A 26585-nucleotide genomic window follows, 5' to 3' on the forward strand; every position below is an offset into this window, starting at 1 on the left:
CTATATGGTCATGTATAGATGTCCATTCCGAACATAAAACATAGGTACATTGGTGCACCCCTTTAATTTTTTGGGAGGGGTACCTTGGCCCACCACTTTATTTTTGGAAATTAACAAATTTAAATATGTGATATCTTAGAATTCGACCCTAATATGTATTATGATAAATTTGGGTGGTCCACCGTGTTCTCTTTTAGGGGTACAAAATTGCCAAATATAAACATAAGCAACACGTTGTACCACGTGTTTGGTGTTTGAAATTTTTGATGCCCTTTGATGAGGTCCTATTACATTATATGGTTATATGGCCATGTATAGGAGTTCATTACCTATCATAAGACATGCGTACATTGAGCACCCCTTTAAATTTTTGGGAGGGTTACCTAGGCCCACCCATTCAATTTTGAAAATTCTCCAGTTTATGCATTTGGTATCATAGTATAGGACCTCAATATGTATCATGATAAATTTGGTTGGTCCACCTAGTTCCCTTTCATGGGTACAAATTGCCAAATTTAGTACAACCACGTGTTTGGATTTTGGTCCAATTTATCCCCTTACATGAGGTCCTATTACCTTATATGGTTAAATGGTCATGTATAGGTGTTCGTTTCCTATCATAAGACATGCGTATATTGGTACGCCCCTTTAAATTTTTGGGAGGGTTACCTTGGCCCACCCCTTTAGTTTTGGAAACTCTCCTATTTAAGCATTCGGTATTATAGTACAGGACGTCAATATGTCTCACAATAAATCTGGATGGTCCTCCTCGTTCCCTTTCATGGGTAAAGTAATAGCAAATATCAAATTTCGGAGGTTTTTGAACCCCTTTGATGAGGTCTTATTACCTTGTATGATTATATGGGCATGTATAGGGGTCTATTCTATTTTTTAAGATATAGATACATTAGTGCATCCGTTGAAAAAAATTGAAGAAGTACAATGGCCCCACCTTAACGTTTGGAAATTGCAAATTGTAAACATTTAATATAGTATTATAAGACTCTAATATGTATTAGTATAAATTTGAGTCGTCCATTTTTGTTCCCTTTTATGTTCCCTTTTTGTTCCCGCTTTCATTTTAAAATTTGGCAGAGTTACATTGGCTCACCCTTAAAGTTATGAAATTGCTCAACTTGGTATAATATTATAGGTTCTTATAAATTTCGTTTCCTTTCATGGGTAAAAAATTGTCAAAAATGTAAATTTTGGGAGTGATTACTTCCATTGATAAGGATGAATGAGTACAGAGGTTTATTACCTTTATATTTTTATATTCCCTTTAAAAATTTTGTTGGGGTACATAGAACCATTTTTTAAATTTGGGAATTATCAAATAACAAGTTGGTGTCCCGCTTATGGACAAATATTTAAATTTTAAAGGTTATTGACCTATTTTATCTTTCTTGATACGGCTTTATTATCGAATGAGTACAGAATTTATTACCTTTTTCCTAAGACAAAGATGTATTTGTGTACCAATCTAAAATTTTGGGAGTGGTACATTTCTTATATGTAAAATATATGTACAAACACAAATTTCAAACAAAAAACTTTCAAATAACATTTGGAAACAAAAAAATTTTCAAACATTTTTTTAAACAAATTTTTGAAAACAAAATTTTCAAACAAACATTGTTTCGCGTTTAACTGTAAAACGTTATCAGTTTTTAACTATTCGATTAACAAATAAACGGTTTTGATCATATTTATCAGCCAGTGCAAAATGCTGAACGAAAGCAATATTTTTAAACAGTAATCGATAAATATTAAACAAAACTTAAAATTGAATGCAGCAAAGATTTGACAATCATCAGCCAATCAGATTGCACGAAAGATAGTGATCAGCCAATCAGATTGCAAGAGAGATAGTGATCAACCAATCGAAATGCATCAACAATAACTTTGCCAGAGTCAGACTACATCAGCTTGTGACTAAATACAGTGTTGTAGAATGTATTGCATTTCGTCTGTGAGTCTTAAGATTCAATAAGGTTAGCTATCAGTTTTCTAGAGCTCAAGGTCAAATCAACCAACACCAATGATCTTAGACTATGCGCTTGGACAAAAGTTCAAAGTATTGTTTCAAATTTCGCGCCTTAAGTTAAAATTCTGTTTATCACAATTCCCAAATTTAAAGAATACTTCTCTCGATGTACCTAAGTCTTAGACTTAATCATATCATTATGTGTTCAATAAGGTCAATAATGTCCGTCAATTGTTTACATTAGTACAACCAACTGTTTTCTAGAAGTGTGTACTCAAACTTAAGATTTACCACAAAAAAGGAAATGAATGACTGTACACTACCTCATCAAGGTCAATCACGTGGTACATCGTATTGCTTACGTTTATAATTGATCCATAGGCGGGAATAAACAAAACCAATGACGAAATTTCATTTTGACAATTCTCAAATTATCCTACAAAGATTCAATGTACCTATGTCCTGGACTCCTAATCCCATCATAGGTTAATAACTGATCAGGTGATCATACTAATATGTTACAATGATTTACCCAATGAATGAGATACCATCCTATTTTAAAAAAAATTATTAATTATTGATATGACAATAAGAATTGAACCCCTCCCAAAATTTAAGATTGGTACACAAATACAAATGTATCTTATAAAAAAAGGTAATAAATCATGTACTCATTCAATAATAAAGCCGTATCAAGAAAGATAAAATAGGTCAATAACCGTTAAAATTTGAATATTTGTCCATAAGCGGGACACCAACTTGTTATTTGATAATTTCCAAATTTAAAAAAATGGTTCTATGTACCCCAACAAAATTTAAAAGGGAATATAAAAATATAAAGGTAATAAACCTCTGTACTCATTCATCCTTATCAATGGAAATAATCACTTCCAAAATTTACATTTTTGACAATTTTTACCTATTAAATGAAACGAAATTTATAAGAACCTATATTATTATACCAAATTGGGGAATTTCCTAACTTTAAGGGTGAGCCAATGTACTCTGCCAAATTTTAAAATGCAAGCATCGATGTTCTCATGCCTTATAAAAGAAAATAGATCCCTGAACACATTCATATATTCATATAAGGGAATAAAACTTCATGAAAGGGGGTCAATAACCCCCAAAATTTGAATTTTTAACATTTTTCATAAAAGGGAACAAAAATGGACCACTCAAATTTATACCAATACATATTAGGGTCGTAAAGAACTATATTAAATGTTTATATTTTGCCGTTTCCAAACTTTAAGGTGGGGGCCATTGTACTCCAATTTTTTTCAACGGATGCACCAATGTATCTATAGCTTAAAAAATAGAATAGACCCCTATACATGGCCATCTAATCATATAAGGTAATAAGAACTCATCAAAGAGGTTCAATAACCCCCGAAATTTGATTTTTGGAAGTTCTTTATCCTTGAAAGGGAACGTGATGGATCACCCAAATTTATAGTGATACATATTGATGTCCGATATTATAACACCAAATGCTTATATTAAACTATTTCCAAAATTTAATGGGTAGGCCAAGGTACCCCTCCCAAATTTTAAGAAGTGTCCACTAATATTCTTATGTCTTTTGTAAGATAATTGACCCCTATATAATCATATAAGATAATAGGATCTCATCAAAGGGGATAACTTAGGTCAGAACCAAACACGTGGTGGTACTAATTTCCGACAATCCTTTACCCATGAAAGGGAACGAGGTGGACCATCCAAATTTATCATTATACATATTGAGGTCCTGTACTATGATACCAAATGCTCAAGATGGAGAATTTCCAAAATTAAAGAGGTTGGCCTAGGTACACCTCCCAACAATTTAAAGGGCTGCACCAATGTACTCATATCTTATGATAGGTAATGGACCTCTATACATGATCATATAACCATATAAGGTAATAGGACCTCATCAAAGGGGATAAAATGGACCCAAAACCAAAGCCGTGGTTGTACTAATATTTGGCAAGTTTGTACGCCTAAAAGAGAACAAGGTAAACCACCCAAATGTATAGTTATCTATATTAGGGTCCTATACTATAATACCAAATGTTTAAAAAGGGCAATTTTCAAAATTAAGGGGATGGACCAAGGTAATCCTCCCAAAAATGTAAAGGGCGCACAAATGTACCTATGTCTTATGATAGGGAAAGGACCCCTATACATAGGCATATAACCATACAATGTAATAGGATCTCATCCAAGGGGATAAATTAGGTCAAAATCCAAAGACGTGGTATAATGTATTGCTTACGTTTATATTTTGGCAATTTTGTACCCTAACACTAGAAGCACGACTGCTTCGAGAAATATAATTTTGTATCACTTCTGTAATGTGTCCGCTAAGGCCCTGAAATTCATTGACTTTTAATATTTTTGTGCCCTCTTGTTGATAGTATTAATAGTAAGTGTATGTCCTTTTCTACAGGGGCGTTAGTGTCAGTTGTACCTAGAAGCACGAAGCAGTCATTTTGACTGCCTTATAAAGAATATGGAAATATAGTGTATCTGTTTCTGATTTACAAATGGCAGTTTAAAACACTTCTTGTTTCTGGAGAAAAGAAAAATTCATATCTTTATTAATTGTAATTTGAAGCATAAAACATAAGATAACTTATTATTTTATTGTGATATCTAGTTTCAATATTAACTTTATAGAAGTTTTTCTATTGCCTTACTGGATACCTTGTAGTGATTTATCGTCGAAAAACAAATTAGTTCAGGTACATGTGCCCAATATCTGCATCTTAGTTTGTACGTGTAATTCTTTGAGGTAGACTGTGTACGTGTGACATTTTACGATGAGACCTCAAGAAATATTTCGAGTTTTACATGATCTCTCAGAAGATGAGTCTGAAGAAAATAATGACAATTTGCAGGATTCGAGTGAAGAAGATGGAAACTGAAGTGATTCTCAAGCTAATGAGAGCAATTTATATTCAAGTGATGAAGTGGAAGATAGTGATTGGAAGACAACGCCAGTAGTTTTGACAGTTTATTCCTCCAGATGGAACAATGTGGACAAAATTGGATTTGGGATAAGGTGACGTTTGCCGTATATCTAAGCAGAATATTGTTCACGAAGGTCCAGGACTGACAGATTTTGCCAAGCGACGAGTGTTTGAGGAACAATGTAGTGGGCTTTTCGTTTACTATTTGATGATTCAATGATGAATCATATCCTAAAGTGCAACATTCCTGAAACAAATCTGCAACTGAAGTCAACAACATGGACATTAGCCTTTTTATATACCGAAGTGCTACTGGTGCGTCAGCAATACCCATTACGGTCTTGGAGAGAACAACCGGGTCACCAATTTATAGGAAAATAATGAATACAGATGGATTCGGTGAAATAAGACGGTACATGAGATTTGATGAAAAGGTGACAAGATCTCCAAGACTTCAAACGGACAAATTCGCAACCTCATCCGAACTGTGGGATTCCTTTCTAGAGCACTACATAAAATGTTACAAACCACACGACAACATGGCTGTTGACAAGCAACTCTATTCTACGAAAGTCAATGTCGAATTTTGCAATATATCCCAAATAAATCCGATAAATTTGGCAACAAGATCTGGTTACTTGCCGACATCAATGGCTTTCCATTTCTAGGCAAGGATTTCGAATAGAGTAAGGTGAATTTGTAGTGCCTAGTTTGATAAATCCTTTTACTAAAGTAAATAATAAATGTGACATGTGATAACTTCTTCACAAGGAAACCCGCTGAATCTCTTAGGGCTAAAAGTTCAGCCCTATTAGTTTGATTGCGACAATAAAGCAAAACTGAAAAGAGTTTCCTAAAGCACCACCACTACGTGTTCCCCCTCCATAAAAACAAAGACCTACTTCACTGTGATGTTTACTGTGATCAGAGTGGTAGTACATTAACTGTCTACAAATGTAAGCGGAAGAAAAGCGTTTCTGTGCTGAGGTCCATCTATAAGTCAGTGTTAATTTCTGTGACACCAAGGAAAGAACCGAAACTATAACATATTACAATCAGACACAGTTTGGTGTAGTCATCGTGGATGAAATAGAGAAAAAACACACTGTGAGATGTGCGTGCAGATGGTGGCTAAATTACGTTTTCTTCAACATGGTTGATTTCGCAAATTCCTGGATGATATACAGAGTAGCTACCGGAAAGAAAATCAGTAGGGATAATATCTCCAACGTTTGGCTGAGGAGTTGATGGTCAATGTCGCTGATGACAATTGCAGTGTATCTGAAGACGATGAAGTTCCTTCTACACACAAATGACAATGTCAAGTACAATTACATAAAACAGCAAAACAGTTTAGATACGATTCAAATGTCGAAAGTATGTTTGTGGAATGTGAACTGCAGAGATCTAAAAGTTAGTTATCTGCGCCAAGTGTAGGTGACTCTGTAATGATCTCCTTCTAAGAAGATATTTAAAAAGATATCATAATAGATATTAATTTACAATAAATATTTAATATCTAAGAGTTGAGAGTAATCTTTGATTATTTTTTTATTATTTTAAAAATACTGATATCGAACATATTTTATTCATAAAAATTTTTACTATATCATATTAATCCACTTAATGCTTATAAAAAATAACAAAATAAATTATATACTTCCTAGGTTTTCTTCTGAATGTGATTCATTACGAATGTCATTAAAAAGTTCATTCTGTGTCACCATTACTCTATATTTTAGTCAGAAACGGAAAGCAGTCAATTTGACTGATTCGTGCTTCTAGGGGGTTCAAAATTTCCGTGCCTCTTCTGCTAAAAGGGAACGAGGTGGACCACTCAAACTTATAGTGATTTATATTAGGGTCCTATACTATAATACCAAATGTTTAAATTGGGCTATTTTCAAAATTTAAGAGTTGGGCCAATGTTGCCCTCCAAAAAAATTTAAAGGGGTGCATCGATATACCCATGTCTTATGAAAGGGAATGGAGCCCAGTATACGTCCATATAACTATATAAGGTAATACCACCTCATCAAAGAGGTTAAATTAGGTCAAAAACACTCGAAATTTTATTTTATGGCATGTTTTTACCCATGAAAGGGAACGAGATGGACCCCAATGCTAATAGAGATACATAGCCTGGTCCTAGGCTACCATACCCAATTTTTAGATTTAGCAATTTCCAAAATGTAAGAGGTGGTGGTGCTATGTACACGTGCCAAAAATTAGGGGGTGGGCCATGGTACCCCTGCCAAAATTTAGAAGGGGTGGTCCTGAGTACCAATAGGTCATTAACCCCGGGCCAAGGGCATTGACCTTTGACCTATGACGTCACAAAAAATTTTGCTGACTCTGTTGCACATAACGGAACCACTACTACTTTCTTACTTTCAATGAAAACAGCACGGACATGTCGTGATAATTTCATTTAGAGTTGTGGTCATTGTCATTATTTTGTTACTAACTTTATAGCAAATTGAAGTAACTATGTGCCTAAGTGCAAGTATTTGTTGTTATACAACTTTGCACTTTCTTCTCTTCAATTAAGTAGTCTAGCTTAACTCGTAGAATCCTGATATCCTCTTACTTTGTTCTCAATATTTGAACTACTGCGTTGCAACTGAGTTTTGTAACAACTCCCTACCAAGTCATTCTGGCCCCTTCGGTCCCCGCGTACTCATTTGTGTACACAGCTTTATATTATTTTTTTAATGCAGACTTGAGGCATATTTTGAAGAAACGCATCCGTGTGCACACTTGCTTGTGTATGGGGAAAATAAATATGTAAATATAGCGATTGTTCAGTTGTTTACAATGGAGGACTGAAGAAAACGTAGTGTCTCCCAAGCTGTAAGTATTTTTTTTAATATTCCTGTTTGGTCTTTTGCTTTCAAAGCATCAGAGTGAATAATACAAACATGATAGATCACTTTAATGTAATTTCGTTTTCAAATACTTTTTATGGTTCTGATCTATTACGTTGCACTTTTGTATGTGCACACTTGTCTACTCTGGTTCAGTGATATTCATCCATCTATCTCCATCTACTAGCACTTTGAAATAACATTTTCTGACTATTCTACCAGTTCGTTTGAAATATTTTCTAAAGCTAATGTTTGACATGCAACTTACAACCCATACAGTAAAATAAAACTATATATATTGAACTGTTATGCGTGATGTGTAGTTGTTTGTAGCTACCTTTTTTTTTTTTTTTTTTTGTATTTCAGAAAAGGTAAACCACGATGAGATTTTGAATTACTACATGATTCAAATATTGTCGATGCAGATGATGATCCTTACTTCTTACCCGATGAACAATCGAATATGAGTTCTAATGATGATTATCATCAACAGCGAAAATATACGGATTTTGTTCCCAGTGATCAAGGAGTCTATGGTTTATGTAAATATGCTTTCATGTGAAATTAATACTTAGATGCTTTTTCCCAATTAACTTTCAAAAGTAATCATTTTATTCTGTGCTTCATCATGAAGTAAAGTTATACCTAAATTTTTCGAGATATGTTTGAAAAGATTTACAGTACTATAACCCATAACTCACTTGATATGAAAGCAGTGGACATGCGTAGCATAGTCCACACTGCTCTTTTTACTGGTGCAAGCGATCCCTGTTGATATATCTACTGAGGGCATTCGATGAGAAAGTCTAAATGCCATTTCACGCCAGCAATCCGGAGTAGGATTGTCTGGGATTTTCTTCTTCGCACGAGACAAACACCAGCATGGCATGATAGAACCTACACCAGTATCTTCCTTTTACCGGGTACTGTAATAATATAGAGGCATGAACCCTTAGTAGTTTTTTTTGGTCATACTTTCTGGAAATGTTTAGAAATACAGTTGGTATCACAGTATAGTAATAACTATACTGCCAATTTTTCTTGAGATTTTACACATCCTAAGAAAATTTCAATTTTTTAGAAAAATAAGTAGTGAAGCAGATGATATAATTCTTTGTCAAGGCTTTCGGTAAAGGAATTTAGTAATTAAATACAGGGAACTGTTTGCGTTTTACAGGGCCACTTACTACTCGAAAAAATCTATGGCGGCGTAAATCCTTCCATGCAGTACAGACTCCTAATGAAAAACCAAATGATTCAAGTTCAGCTATGGGTTATGATTCCACGCCCAGAGATTATTGGGATTGGTATTTCACCTCTTATTTATTCGAAACGATTCCAGGCGGAACCAATATGAGGTACACGCAAGATCATGGTAATAGCCTCGGTACAAGCAGTGGAGAAATAAGATGACTGTTCGTGGCATACATTCTGATAGATTATCTTGGCATACCAAGAATAAAACTGTATTGGAGTAGGGTCTACGGTCCTAATACCTCTAATTGTAGATTCTATAATTACAAGTCGCTTTTGTATGCTTTGAAATTAATTATATCTTGTTTATAAGATCTATGCTAGTAAAAATCAGGGCTCTTATGCTAACTTTTCCACGTACTAGCATATATTCTATTGATGAACAGATGATACCTTTCCTAGGGAAAACATCTCCTAAACAGTACGTGCAAGGTATACCCTGTCAATGGGGTTTGAAGAACTTCATAATTGGTTCTCCTTATGGTTTAAAGATTGATTTTGAAATTTATCAGGGAGCTACCAGTAAAGTCGCTCGTGATAAGTTACTAGATGTTGTTGGGTCTTATGAGACTCGTGAAAACAATTCATCAGCAGAGTACAGTTTTTTGCAGATATTTCACATCCGAGAGACTTATTGGATTATTCATGGTAAAGAACATATATGCAACAGTAACTATTCTGAAAAATAAAATACCATGTTCAGTGGTGCGAGACAAAGAAATGAGAAAGATGGGACGTGGGAATCGGGACCAACTTGTATCAGTAGATGGTGATCAAGGTTGCACAAAGTGGGTGGATAAACATTCTTTGTTAACCTCTTAACTTAAAATAACGAATTATCTTGGGATTTTTATATTGCCTATAAATTATGATCACGAGAATACTCGTGCAGCGCAAAAAAAGCCTGTCTCTAAATATAAATTCTTACGTTGCTTGTATTCGGCTAAGTACTCTATTGTCCACTAGATTTAGCAAACTTTCATAATACCAGTTTTAACTAGTAATTTGCTTATCAAGCAATTAATTATTCACGTAATGACCCTAGTAAAATAGTGCATGTACATTATATCAATAATTAACTTTGCTGGTTCTGGTTCTGCGAAATAGTTTTATTTTCTTGCATAATATTACAAATTTCTTCAATATGAATTGAAGGGAATGTTTACTTGGTATAGTGCACTTGATTTTCACGCTTACTAGAGAACTTTGAAAGGGGCTTTATGTGTTCTATCCTTGCACGTCTTTAGCATCTAGCATCTTGCTTTTAGTATAATGTCCAAATCTAGCATAATTTCCGCGAGTTTATAAGTTCAGCGAGAAAAGCCGCAAAACCTGAAATTGAGAAAAAAGTTGGTGGTGTGAAGAAAAATAACGACAGAAATGTATCCTCTTCAATTGAATCATTTAGTAGGTAAACCATACAGGCAGTCTTATTGTTCGAAGCAAGTTTGAAACGAAGAAATGTCATCTCTTTATTGATGCCTTTAGAGAAGGGGCGTGGGAATAAAAAACAATTTAGCGTTTCTGAAAATGAGTTAGAAAATGAGTTTTATTGGAGTCGGTAGCTTCTTGACGTTAAGATGAAACATATAGCACACAAAAGGAGGTGACCCAGTCCATTCCATTTTTTTAGCTTCATCCAGGGTTTTCTAATCCTTTGACTGTGAGGTCAATTTATTTGAAAATATGTAAACACTTTGCATTCATTTATACGACATATTTCTCCTTGTGTATTCTTCTTAGAAGCCAAGGTTTTCCTGCTCTTAAAATAAAAGATTACACAGAACAATTCCAAACTGTATGTCTGGCAACGACTGCACTAGTTTAGTTGAGTTAAAGATTTGTTGCGTGAAGAATTGAGTTTTATCCTCGCATTCTTGCGCTCTGTGTATTTTAAGTTACGTTATCTTATCTCAACTTTGGTTTTCTTTTCTTGAAAAACTTCTGAATTAATAATTATGACGATCTAGCATAATTTCACCGAATCTAGCATAATTTCACCGAATCTAGCATAATTTCGATCAGGTTTGGAATAATTCCGAGCTATGACTCTGGCAATGCTGGTTCTGTTTTACAGCCTTCCATACAGCAATAAATATATAAACACTGTTGTTCCTAAAAATATACCGTACTGTGCCATTTAATTAGTTGAATGTGATGTTGTATTCTAAAATATTTATTATAGAATATATATTTTCTTTGCTTTTGCATAATATTCTAGTATAATTTGGTAACACGTATTTATAACGTACATATTCGGGATTTTAATTTTTTTTCTAGAAAGTTTCATACTAAATTTCCATCACTCTAAGTTTCAATAAATTCAACAAACAGTATACACTATCTTGTAAACATTTGTTTAGCTTTATTTACACCAATACGTCTTCAAAGACTAACACCAACAAATAAAATTCGTTTTTTATATCCTGAACAAATATATTCGTGGTTTTAAAATCGACAATTTTCAAGTTCCTATTTTAAACCTAAATTTTGTGTAAATTTAATAATATTTGATTTCACTCACTTTTACCTTCAATGTAGAACAAAAGTAACAAATAAAAACAATTATAACATTTTCGAACGTCTTTTGTGAAAAAAAAAAAATTAAGCGGTTAATGTTTTGATCATTTGTTGGTTGTAACCTCTGACTCAGTGGAAAGGTGGTGTCGTAATTTAAAAGCATTTGTAAATATAACAAGACTTGCTGTAGTAAGGGAATATGATGAAAATATGGGTGGAGTTGATATTAGCGATCAATTACTTTCTTTTGTACAGAATAGATATGGAAACCAAAAGTGGCCAGTGAAAAGAATTTTCCATTTTGTGAATTTAAGTCATTAATTCGTGGCTTGAGTATAGAGGGCAGAAGAAGCAAGAAGGGGAAAACTGCGTTGATCTCTTGGATCTTTGTGGCAATCGCTTCGTACGGATCAAGTGGTTGGGAACACAGATTAACGGAAAATATTAAGTGGCGTCAAAAATTGACAGTACTCAAAGAGCAGTTTTATTACGTAGGACATGACCAATGGCAACTACACCGGTAGAAGCCTTACAGATAATCTTAGGTATTGAACCATTGCATTTAGCAGTTTTAAGATCCGCTGGTAAATATTGGTTGAAAAAAGGAGAAAATGATAAAGTGGGAAGACTCTTTATTGCTTTCATTTTAACACATGACGACTTAGATAGAATTTTAAAAGAAAAATGACAAGAGAATTGGATCAATAGTACGAAAGCCAGAAGAGTCTATGAACTATTCCAAAACATAAAACAAAGATTAGAACTAGGAGATCTTGAGCTAAATAGACACACAATATAGTTCCTGTCAGGACACGGAACTTATCGTACAAACTTTTACAAAAATTGGCTTATAGGACAACGACGAATGCGATTGTGAAGATATTCAAAATCCAGTTCATTAGATTTTCTACTTTCAGAAGGTGATCCTACAAGATGAAGATCAGGATTTAAGAGTCAATCTACGGAATATTCAGAAACAACACGAAATAATAGAACTGATACGTAAAGCAGACTATAGAAAAGGTTTTAAAAAACATTGCACTAAAATATCAGAAATAAATAAAGCACAAATAAGTTTAAATCTAGCGCAAAGAAGACATACTTAAGTGAAAAATTTGAACGTTTCACAATGAACAGAAAGCTGTATAATAATAACGTTACTCAAGTTACAAATAGTGTTTTTGTTAGTTGTTAGTCCACTGTAGTGTGTTTGTGTCTAGTGTATTATCTTGAAAAGGAGAGTTAAAATTAACATTCGAAATTAGTGGAGGACCGCTTAGGTAGTAGCAACAGGATCGGAAGTCTAAATTTAACAGAACAAACTATATCAAACAGAAACGGTACGGAGGACCGACAAGAAAGTAATTATTAAGTCATTGGCTTATAAACTATATAATACAAGTGAAACCAAATAGGTCCCATAAGTAACAAAAACTTTGACGACTAATCTAACACAGGTAAGAAACCAAATACATTTTATAAGTAAAAGCAAGTAATAAATAAATAAATACATATTAATTGTAAATGTTTCGTTGCATGTAAATGTTGCACGCAGATCAAAGAGAAAAAATTGTTTCAATGTAGGCAAACGTACAAACAAATATATTTATTTTAATAATATTTTATTAATAGTTGACATGTGACTTTGTGAATGTTGTATTTTATGTATGCTTGTAATGTATTATATGTATGTTTGATTTGTAAATCATGTAATTAAAAATTTAATTCTATCAGTTATGGTCAAATGAAAAAAAAAGAAGAAAATAGACATGAGGTAGTGAGCCAAAACTCAGGTCTAAAATCCCCACCCCCTACCTAAATAGGGATGGATAACACAGCAAGAGAGAGAGATGTGAAAAATAGGAGAGAGATTATTCAGAATGGGCAGTTACGTCTGCCGATAAGACCAAAATATTTGGCAAAGGCAAAGGTAGTGGAGGCTAAATACAAACTACTGCTGCATTGTATGTACCAAACACTCACAGTGACTGCTCAATGTGACGTAAACCAACCTCGCTGTACATACAACGCCTATTGAAATTCTGCCTCACTCGCTGAAATATTCCTGGTGTCTCCTGCCAAATAAAGCAAGCTTTTATTATTCCTGCAAGCAAGTCTCCCTGTCCTCGAAAGAAAAAGTCAAGGGAGTTGAGATTCAGGGAACTCACTGGCCACTGGATTACAACCCTCTCGCCTTTTGCTTTCGACAACACATCAATGAAAGGAAGATTTGCTTGCAACAGTCCTAGTTACCTGCTTGATTGTGCAAGAGACACCACGAATATTGGAAAGAGTGGGACAAAATTACCAGTAATCAATCTTTTGATTTTTGAACATATTGGTTAGGTTGTTAATGATGAGTTTAAAAGTTAGGGTTCTAAATTTGGTCACTGAGGTTCGCCAAGTAGAACGTTTGCAAACTGAGATATGCACTCACGATAAAGGACATATAATATTTTTAATTAGTTTTAGAGCTTATCTGCAATGTTAAAATATTGAATGCACGTACTAATATACCATAGTCGATAGTGCCTAACAATTTGATATTTCAATACATATAACAACTTCTTGCCTACACCTACCAGTAAATGTAATTAAAGATTATATAGTTAAGATAAAATTTGAAATAGTTTGGCGCTTGATAAAAGACCACATGGATATGTTGATATTGCAGGATGTGAATCACGCATAATTCTTTCAAATAATATATTTTATTTACTTTGGCACATAAGAAAAGAACAGATGCGGATTGGTAAATATTAACTTCACATTTAAAGTCGGATTTGGTAACAGAACAAATAATGGGCCCCTACATATGGTAGAAAACTTAGAATTTGGATCTGTCGAATTTGCTATTCTTCTGATGAAAGCTTTATATATCTTCACCCAGCCTTTACAGTATAAAATTTAATAACATTAGGTCTATGAAGATATTCTTTTTCGTTTAAGTTCCTTTATGGGTTACTTAACCTGTTGTTATGTTACGCTAAGAAAAACAAATAAGACACAAGAGTTACACTTAGATTTTCTAGTTACATAAATTCATGCGTTATCGAATTCTCTTTGTAGATAAATTGAAATTGCGGAGCAAGTAAGTACAATATTTTCTCATTAATAGTATTTCAATTATGTTATGTTATAAAATGCGAATTAACACGCTGTGCTTTTAGGTATCGCAAAAAGTAATGCTAGAGTTCCTTATTGTGTTACATCCAACTTGAGTTACAAATTTAGGATACGCTTGAGATAAGTAGCAAAATAATTTACGCTTGTTTAAAAATGATATAGAATAATCTATTGACATTGGGAAGTAGTTTTATATACTGCGAAATTAACATAGATTTATTACAATTGAATCGTTGAATTCAAAAACCGGGCACTTCCATCGAAGCTAATTTGAGAGTAATGACAAACGAAACTAAATTAATAAATGTTAACTTACATATAGAGTTATTTCCATTTTCGAAAAGTAGAAATAGGTCTGTTGTACGGTACGAAAATGTAAACAGTCCTATACACCAAATGCAAATTGACTAATTATGTTTTGTTTGCCACTTTTCTGAAATAAGATTCGATAGAGATGCCCGGTTTTCAAATTCAATTATTCAATTATATCTGCCATGCATAGTTTAAATTTCCATCACAAATTTGATAATTTTGAATCATATTGAACTTCAATCATCAAAATGATCAGCCATCTTTTGAATCAATAAATGTAAATTTCTTCAAGCTATAGACAAATGATAACTTTATTATACACTAATAACAAATATTAAGAAGATAACTCCATTTATTTCGTCATTCAGTAAGGAGAAATACAATAAATGGTAGACTCATCCAACTGCCATGCCACATTCTTTTGGATTGGTCGAACCTTCATAGATTGAATGAACGATAATATCATAGTTGTCTCCTATCAAAACCATTGCAAGAAAACACTTACACACCGTCAAAACGATCGTATTAGATTTTAGGGTATACCAGGCAGACCTAGAATTCGGATCTTTGAAGGTTCCTAACTTCAGTAGTAGATAGTAAAAAACGACACACACTACTATCTACATATTATCATTTAGTTGAGCTGCGACAACCCGTTCGTTGTCACGGGCAGATTTAACAGAATATGAAACTGAATCTTGATTCCACTATTAGAACTATTCCGTTTAAGCCAAACATTCAGTAACTTCGAGAAACATCTTACGAAAATTGCAACAACATTCGCAAAGCTGAGAACAAATTACAATTAAGGCAATTGTTCATATCCTACCCCTACCCAAGTAATCTATTGACTTTTTAGTGTTCCTTTGTTCTCCACTTAATAATGTCTTTACTTCATTATAATAACCTGCTGAACCTAATTGATACATTGAAGCATAACATCTTTTTATCTTACGAGGAAGGTCCATAAACCGTGAGAGTTGAATTTTGATGAAAATTTGTGACAAGATTCAGTTCGAGTTGCTAAGTAACGTAGTAATAGTCACTCGATGCGCAATTGCTTCGTTGAGCTGCTACACCGACGCCATCTTGAAATCCTTTAGGCAGTGCCCTTTTAGCACAAAAATGAAAAAGCTCTTTATATGTCTGACTTCAGTATTGTAAACCAAGGTGGATCATCTATATGCGAGAGTACTTCCAGTGCATGACCGCCATCTTGAAATGCGCCATATTGAATCACCGTCAAATATGATAAATGGCAAGGGGGTCATGTGGGGTATTAAATAGAACTGGAATTTACTCCTGAATTCATTTCCGTAACCAAAGTTTAGATATCTGTTTTCACTTCAGAGTTAAGAGCTATCTCGCTCACAGGAACATACAAAAGCTGAGAAAGTAAAATTTGTGATATGAAATGCGGTCGTGCAAACACTTGCATGATTTTAACTAATGCAATAGTAGTTATTTGATCTACAATAGCCACTATACCAATCAGATCTTAAGACTAGTGAGAGATACCGTTAATTAAATTGAAATACCTGTAGTGAAAAATGGAATAGCAGCACTGTAACAAATTATGCCTATTTCAAAATCGCTATATATATGAATCTGTGTATGTTGCGATTATGTATAGCATTTAAATGCTGTAATAAAAGTTAGGTGGAACGGCACATATGGTTTTAAAGAATCTGTCTTGAAGTTATTACAAAAATTAATAGAAAAAAAAATATTAGAAAAATAATATAAACTATTGCACATAAGCAAATATTAACCTACTAGCCTTTTGCTCTTCAATTGTGATGATGGAGATCCAAAACGTAGTGATTAGCACACAGCATCATGGAGCAGTGCAACACTTAACAAATGCACTTTCGTCACAATTGTCATGACCACAGACACTATTTTCTACTACTCTTCAGAACATTTGTTACGTATTCACATTTCTGCCATGCATATGCAAGCATGTCCTTTAGGACTGGCGCACAAAATTGATGATACACAACAGAATGCATTTTCTTTATGAAAATTCTGCCATATAACTTGTACACCGAACAAGTGAACACCTGCTACAATTAGTTATTTATCACAGTTTTGATATGAAAACTAGTCTTGCCCTTATTATAAGCAAGTGTTTTATCGTTAAAGGTGGAAAGATGCAGATATTTAATTATTTTTTATTGAAGGGAAAAGGAAGAAAGAGGCTTGTTTTATGGATTGCAACTTGGAATTGAATCTTGTAATAATCTTTACTGCCACATATTCTTAGCAGTTGTGCATGCATTCTCTTATCACTAATAGCAGAACAGACACAAGAAAAGTGAATTCTAAGTTTCCAGGTGTATCTTCTAAGAATTGGCTGTGAAGTGATAATTTAAATCTCCTTCATTGTTCAATGTGGCAGCAATAAATCGATTGTATTAAGAGAAACTGTCAATAAATACATTAAAGAATTTTAACTTCGTAATATGCACGGTAAATTATAGGTCGTCAAATATGAGAATTGGAAAGGAACGCAATATTCTGCAACAATTATGGTCTTTGCGTAAGGTTTCTAGATTGGACGATTGGAACACTATAATGGACCACGTAAAATTGCTTAAAATAGTTTTTTGGTTTGATACAATTCAACATCCCACACGCCTGCTACGCTAAAGGAGACGTGGACCTACTGATTATAGTGGAATCCGAACCATTTTGGTCGTTTAACTAATATGTACCAGTTTATATAATGTTTCTAATATATATCCGAACAGTCTAATATATATACCAACAGTCTATTCCATCGCACTTTGAAATAGGTATAACTTGTAGAATGCTGATATTCCATTTTTAACTACAGAAATTTCAATTTAATTAACGATTTATCTTACTAGTCTCAAGATCTGATTGGTATAGTTGCTATTGTAAAGCATTAACTACTGCATTATTTAAAATCATGCAAGTGCTCGCACGACCGTGTTTCATGGCACAAGTTTAACTCTCACAGTTTTTATATGTTCCTGTGGGTAAGAGGGCTCTTAACTCTGAAGTTAAAACAGATATCTAAATTTTGGTTACGGAAATGAATTTAGGAGTAAATTCCAGTGCTATTTGATACCCTACATGATCACCTTGCCATTTATCATATTTGACGGCGATTCAATATGGCGCATTTCAAGATGGCGGTCATGCACTGAAAGTACTCTCGCATATAGATGATCCACCTTGGTTTACAATACTGAAGTCAGACATATAAAGAGCTTTTTTATTTTTGTGCTGAAAGGGTATTCTTGGACATTGCATAAAGGATTTCAAGATGGCGTCGGTGTAGCAGCTCAACGAAGCAATTGCGCATCGAGTGACTATTACTACGTTACTTAGCAACTCGAACTGAATCTTGTCACAAATTTTCATCAAAATTCAACTCTCACGGTTTATGGACCTTCCTCGTTAGTTGCATTAAAGGTGATAGTTTTTATATCAATGTAGAAATTTGTAGCCTCTTGGCTGGAGTAATTTTATGGCGACTTGTGATAATTTATAATTTAATTTCAGAGCTAATCGAATTTAAATTTTACATTTACGCACTGTAGAGAAATGCAATTATATCTTATTCATACCTATTTTATTTAACAATCTCATAGTCAGTACTTAAGATAATTACATTTTTAGTAATAAAAGTAAATTAGAAGTACTTATAGCAAGGGTTTCATAAACCAAAATTCAAAAGGTTTTATATAATTCTTGTTATAATTTTGTTTATATATTTTAGGACGAATAGTGTCTATAAAACCTGTGGTTGTATATATATATATATATATATATATATATATATATATATATATATATATATATATATATATTATATATATATATATAACACCATTGTTGTCTTTACAATGAAACAATACATACTTACACTATAAAGTTCCGTAAAGTTGAACTTTAAGTTGAAGGCTGGATCCGACATGGTTTCTATGCCAGATTTATGTAAATAGAATGGATACATCATTTTGTAAATGAAAATGGTTCTCGTGTCCACAGATAATCTGGAAGTAATTTATATAGATACTATAGTAAATAGTTTTCCTAATTAACTTAAATAAAACATTTATTATAATGTATGTTCATTTTAGTAACTTTTTGTATCACATTTGTTCACATATTGTCCGTAACTAGGAAAACATATTAATTAGTTTTAGTAAAAATTGTTTTGGTTTCATAAAGTTCTGAAATTTGATTTACGAATACAAGTACTAGTCTTTGGTGGCTATTTCGAGTTTAGTAGTAACCATTTTACTCTGTTATTTCGTCTATATCCGTAATTTTGTGTTTCTTTAATTTCTTTATAGCGTTGTCTAATTCTATTCTGCGCTGTGTATCTCCGTTTCTCCACGCATATTACATATTTCCTTAACACGCAGCCAAAAAATAATGTACGTGGAGGAAGGGAAATACACACTGCAGAATCGTATATTTCAGAACCCATCCGAATTGACATAGAAAACGTTATAAAGAAATTAAAGAAACATAAATCTCCAGGTGTAGACGGAATTCCGGCAGAATCAATTTTAGTTGGAGGCACAAAACTGTGGAACAACATGCACAAACTATTTCTCCTTATCTGGAAAAGGGAAGAATTCTCAAAAGAGTGGAAAGAATCAATAATTGTCCCTATCCACAAGAAAAGCAACAAAACTGACTGTAATAATAATCGAGGCATTTATTTTCTGTAAACATTATTAAATCGTTTCAAACATTCTAATAGCAAGATTGATCCCATGCGCAGATGAAATGCTTGGATATTATCATTGCGGATTTACACGAAATCGATCAGCTATCGACCTAATATTTACCATTCATTTAATGCACGAAAAGAAGTGGGAATTACTACCTCGGTACATCAACTGTTTATTGATTTTAGAAATCCTTACGACTCGCTTAGAAGAAAACCAATGTAAAACGTCCTTACAAAATTTGGAATACCGAAAATGGTAATGAGATTAATTTTGATATTTTAAAATTAATCCCAAAGTAAAGTTCGGGTAGGAAAATTTTTGCCCACGAGCTTTCACGTTCGAGAATAGTCTGAGAAAAGGAGATGCTTTTTCGCCATTATTATTCATCTTTATGCTGGAATACGCTATAAGGAAAATCAAAGATAGTAGCCGGAGCATAGAGTTGAACATTGTTCACCAGGTTATGGCGTATGCTGATGATGCAACTTTAATACGGAATGATAGGAGAAAAATATAAAGAAAAGTAGAGGTCGTATTAAACGCTTCCTGTGACATGGATTTAGATTTAAATTCTAAAAGATCAAAATGTATGAAGGTGCGAGGAAACTGTAAGTGGAGAATCATTGACGCATAAAATATTAAATAATACTATTTTATAAAGGGGAAACTTTCAAATATCTAGGATCAATTTTAACAGACGAAAATCATGTTCACGAAAAAATTAAATGTCGATTGAAAGCAGTTAATTCGTGTTATTATTCAGTTCAAAATATCGTATCCTCTCAAAGTCTGTCAAGGAATTTGAAACTTAAATTATATAAAAGAATAACCATGCCTGTTGTCTGTATGGTTGCGAAACATGGTCACTTGCTCTGGAGGAAGAAAATAGACCGAAAGTATTTGAGAACAAGATCATGAAGATAATAATAAAAAAGGGACAGTAAAATCGGAAATGACGGAAACTTTGTAACGAGGAACTGCATAATTTATACTGTTTACCAAACAATGTTAGGGTCATCAAATCTAAGAGGTTTAAGTGAGCAGGCCATGTAGCCAGAATGGAAGAAATTAGAAACGCTTTCAAAATCTTGACTGGAAGACCAATCGGAAAATGATCATTAGGAACACCTAGGAGCAGATGGGAGGACAATTAAGATGGATGTCGCAGAAATAGGAATATAATGTAGAAACTAGATCCGGTTGCCCAAGGATAGGATCAATGGAAACTTTTTTTGAACGCGGCATTGAACATCGGGGAGTTAATTTGTTAGTTTACCCCACTTTTCCAATTGTCATAGTAATCAAATCCTAAATGTATGAGATCAAGAGTTTGAAATTGCTTTGAACTAGCTGGAATAATTTTGAACTATGTATGATATCTGAAATGGATTTCTGTAAGACATCTAGACTTTGGGAAACTTGAAGATATTTTCTGCATGGAAGTTCAAGATAATCGGTCCATTGTAGTAGTAGCTACCGTTCGTTTCGATCTAGAGATAAAACATTTAAAACAGAAGTAAGCACAATATTTGATGAACATGTAACGAAGAAATCAATAAAGTATGTGCATTAATGCAACGAAAAATAATTCAGCATTTTCAAACTATTTATTTCGTTCATTTCGTGTACGTAATATTGGAGGCAATCTTTACACAACTTTTTTTTACACTAAAAGCATTTGCAGTGCATTTTCCTGTTATATGAATCCCCATCCCTGGATTTTCGTATTTGAGTTCATCTTACTAAGTAACTAAAATGATGGTCTTTTCTATAGTTTTCTTTATAAATATATAAGAGAATGAACGAAATACACAGAGGATGGAATTGAACCTTTCCGCAAGCAGATAGAGGGTAACGGATATGACGAAAAGTAACTAAGGTATAAAAGGAAAGGTGGAAGAGGAGAAGATAAAGAGTAAGGAGACTCTAAGAAAAGATGAATGACAAAATGTTGTGAGAGATAAAGGGTATGGTGGATGAAACAGAGGTCATCAAAAGAATGATGAAGTTTGTAGGTATTGACAGAATGAAAAAAGAAGCAAGAGGGTATTGGAGGCAATAATGGAGAAGCGAAGAAAAAAGGGAAAAGAAGAGGAAGACAGAATGATGAAGGAAGGACGAGAAAGAAGGTGTAACATACAAGATTCAGCGAAGTAAACGTGACGTGTGCTATATTCGGAAACGGGAAGGAAATTAAAAGAGCGAATAAAATAACACAAAGGCAACATTAGGCTGAAGAGAGACAGAAACGTAGTCTCCAAGGACATACGACACGCGAGACATAAAATTAATAGAATTGAAGTGGAAGTGTTGGGACAAGAAGAGAGAAGGTTGATCACAAACTGGAAGAAAGAAAGATTTATTGAAATAGAAAACGACACCTTCATGAACTGGAATTCAGGACTTAAAATTGATGTGTCGGCCTTAAAATTTAAACAAGTTAATCGAAGAGGTTTATTTTAGTAACACTAGTATTATTTATTTGTTGTTACTGTGTAGTATTTATGTAGTATTTTTTTATATATTTATTATTTACATTATTCATATATTTGATATTCATATTTAAGAGTTATTTGTAAGATTGGGGGCGCGGTGGCTCAGTGGTAGAGCGTTCACCTCTGGTGCTTGGGGTCCCGGGTTCGATCCCAGCCCCCGCCAAGTGAACTTTGTGGTGGACAAACACCGTGCTCGTGGGTTTTCTCGGGGTTCTCCCGTTTCCTCCCACTTTCTTCATTCCACCATTTCACTCATCTCTCATAATCACCGTCTCCTTTAGCCTAACCGGCATAACCGTGGGACGTAAAACTCAAAGATTTCATTTCATTTTATTTGTAAGATTGCTATGTAAATTTGATTAGACCAACTTATTATATATATATATATATATATAATAAACAGGCGGAAGGGGATTAACGATTTTTATTTCTATTTCAAATTTTGATTTCTGATGAAAGTGTATTTGGTGTAGCAGCTTACGATAGCCAGGGTAATCAAGGGGAAAATTTGGTGTCTCACATATTAAATCAGTTACTGTGTGTGAGTTCATAGCGTAAGATGAACACAAGATGCACAGTTGGCGAAAGTGGTAGATGTCAATATTTTTACACTAAACGTATTGTTTTGTTTTGGGAGTAAACTAAATCAAATTTAAATATATTAAAATCATAGTTTCTATAATGGAAAATATTAACTTTATTTTAAATAATAGGTTTTTTGGTTTTAGAGTTTTAAAAGCTCCCATTATAAAGGTAACCAAGAATATTCTGTCGTTTTTTCATCCATCATCGAATATCCATATGTCACCTAAGACGTAAGTGACACATAAAAATAGCCCCATCAGCATCATTACCTTCTGCAAAAGCTCTGGAAGGCCATCGCGCTAGAAGATGGTGTGTTGTGACGCAAATAAGGTATCAAGTGCATTTTCACCCTCTACTAGGAATTTGAACTGCTTCTTCTAAGGTGATTGTTAAAGGAAAGGAACAGGTGATAGCCGGACAGCACAATGTCTGGGGAGTGTGGCGGTTGTACACGTATTTATCATCCAAGGCACAGAAATGGTTTCCCGGGTGATCCTAGTCAGGTGGGATTAGCGTTGTCCTGTAACAGAAGGACCCCTTTGCGATTCACTACTTTTGCCACCAGGGGATTTTAGTTCTTTCTTGATCACGGCCCAATTGCTGATAGTACACAGCTGCACTGATGTTCTAAGAAGCTGGTAAAGGATCTTGATGCACGATGACGCAAGCAATCCACACCAAACACACAGGAGGACCTTCGTCAGGTGCAGTGCTGGTTTCGGCTGTTCTGGAACAGGTCCATAGAATGCTAACCAATGATAACAACGCGTACAGGACCCACTTCCCATCACAAAATACCTTGATCTATCAACTAACTAATTATCTCCGTAAGCTGCGGAATACAAAAACTCAAAGCCTTATTCGGAAGAAATATTCCGTTGGCTTCTATCCTTAGAAATCTGAATCCTTTTTTTCCTTCGTATTCCTGTCTGGAAGTTGCACCTTAGTATTGTTCTACCATCTGTGCCAAGATTCTCCTAATGATCGTTTTCCGATTGGAATTTGGGTTAAAACTTTGAAACCCTTTTTAGTTTCCTCCATTCTGACTGTGTGACTTGCCCACCTAAGCGTCCTTCATTTGATAAGCATGGCATTATTTGGTAAACAGTACAAATTATATAATTTATTGTTGTCAAGTTTCCGCCATTCAATACTAATCTTCTACTTGGGTCCGAGATTTCTAACTACCAGTTCTTTCATAAGTTCTTGGGATATTTGAACTTCAAAGTAATCTGTATTTTTAAACAATACGCAGGTATGCTGATTCTATGCCCTGAAACATATATCGATTGCAGATTTTAATACGAAACATCATGGCATTTTGTTCATAGTGGTTACTAAAGTAACAACAATCCTATTAGTGCACCTTCCCTTGTATTTTTTTCCGCTCCCCGTTTAGATATTTGCCATTTACAACGCGGGAATTTGTTATATATTGGAAATCTGTTATTTTATGGAAACTTTTAAATTTACTGGGACGATAAGTTTATCATACTATTCTTCTGCTTGCAGAAGGGGAAGAAAGCCTAAGATAAGCGCCTTTTACACATTATTTTTGTCAAATATTAAGGGTTATATATATCTGCTACTTGTGAAAGGTATATTTTCTGAGAACTATATTTTAATTTTTTCAAGTCATATATCCTGACGAATCTCTGTGGTAGATTAGTTAAAGCCAAGTAAACGCTTTCCAAATATTTCAAAGGAAAACCACGAGTTCACAAAAATGTTCAAAATTTAAATCTTAAAACTCAAGTGCATCCTTATCTTTCATCATACTTAGCTGGTTTCCAGCTTTCTCACTAGAGGCATTCTGGTAGTATGAAGTCTAGGCTCAGAATATTACGCATTTGTGGACGCACGTGTGACATTTCTCAGTTTTTGGGCGAGAAAGTGAGAGAGACCAAGGGTTTCACCCGAGTGGAGACTGTACTACTCTACACATTAGTGTACCAATTTTTGGAAGCCTTTTGCTTCATCATTCATCTCCTCATCATTCATCTCTTCATCTTTACTACAACAGATATCTGAACACTCACACAGCATTATAGTAATCTTGTTGTCCGGCTACTATGGGCAGTGGACAACATCCTCGTCTTCCAGCTGCAGTTCCAACACCTTCCATTGTCTCTACGAAGGTAGAGAAGCGCAAGAGTTACAAGGACGCTTTTGTAACATCAGATGCCAATCCGGGAGTAGAGGGCAATCCTATTGACGCTGACCCAGCATCTAATCCAAAATCTCCACCTCATAAGGAGCATCATGATGACAATATCAGCATCGCCAGTTCAGACGACAGCTCTCGCCTCATGATTGTTGATGATATTCAACAATTTTCTCAGAAACCGCAGATTGACACTCACAACATTCTACTTCAGGATTATAATCCGAAATACCGAAATACAAAACTTCTACTACAACAACTCCTTAAATATAGACCACGGTCTGAAATAACACAGATAGTACAAACACAAAACGGATACATAATTAAATCGCCATTACCAAATTTTTCAACACTAGTTCGCGACAACCATAGTTTTGAGATTTTCGGCAAAAAGCAAAACTCACCAAAACTGAACGACCAACGCAAGAAACAAATGCCGCCACTCAGACGACCTCCTACTCCATCCGTCGTCGTCCGCGGTGTAGATCCATCTTACAGCGATGAAGAAATCGAAGAGGAACTACATCAGGAGGGATACGTCTTCAAAAAATGTATTCGCATTAGAAACAATCAAGGAGCTACATATATGGTCAGGATTCTTACAGAATCGCAGGATACTATCGACGACCTGCTTGAACATGGGGTATTCATATATAAGAAACGACATAGAGTGGAACCGTCCAAAACATCACCCCCTCTACCTATATGCTGCGATCGTTCCCAGGAATACACCCACTCTACACCAAAATGTTTAAATCCGTTCAAACGTGGCTACTGCGGTGGCCCTCATCACACCCACTCTTGTCCAAATAGGCAACGACCACGTGAGTGCTCAAACCTGTCACGAGCGTCATCCAACCTATAGCTACAAAAGCAAAGCCAAACCCACCCCAGAAGCAAAAAAAAAAAAAAAAAAAAACTGAACTAGTAGTTCCACTTCGCATGCTTGACGCACAAAATCAATTTTCTGATCCCAGCACATCTGATCACCCAATAACTATGAAACAGCTTCTTGCTTTCATTACTCTCACTCTGCAAAACATCCATCCGTTTGCACGTCCTTTAGTTTTACAGCACGTCCAGTATGCTGCTCAATCAGTCTTTCATCTTCAGTTCCAAGCTATTTACAATGGTCCAACTGCCTATTTTCATATATTCCCATCTTCACAAACCTTGTATATAACATCACAGTATGTTCATTATGGGTATTGTTTTTATGTTTGTTAACATACGCTCTCTCTTCACCCATAAAATGCTATTTGAACAACTGTTGCACGAAGAGAACGTCAATGCTTTTCTACTTAACGAAACACATCTTACTCCAAAATTGAAATGCAAAATAGCAGGGTATACAATCATTCGCAAAGACAATACTTTACCAGCACGTCGGGCAAATGGCGGTGTAGCAATAGGGTTTTCACCATACGTACCATATCGTATTCACACTCCAGCACTTCAGAACCTGCCAGAATATCTTGTACTCACTCTTTACTACAAATCAGATTACATCACAATAGCCACTATCTATGTCCGTCCAGGACATCCAATTCCTATGCCATTTTTCTAATACATCTCAAACACCTTTCAACGTTACGCC

Source organism: Thermobia domestica, chromosome 1 (genome assembly GCF_964235325.1).
Source record: "Thermobia domestica chromosome 1, izTheDome1.hap1.1, whole genome shotgun sequence".
Classification (NCBI taxonomy): domain Eukaryota; kingdom Metazoa; phylum Arthropoda; class Insecta; order Zygentoma; family Lepismatidae; genus Thermobia; species Thermobia domestica.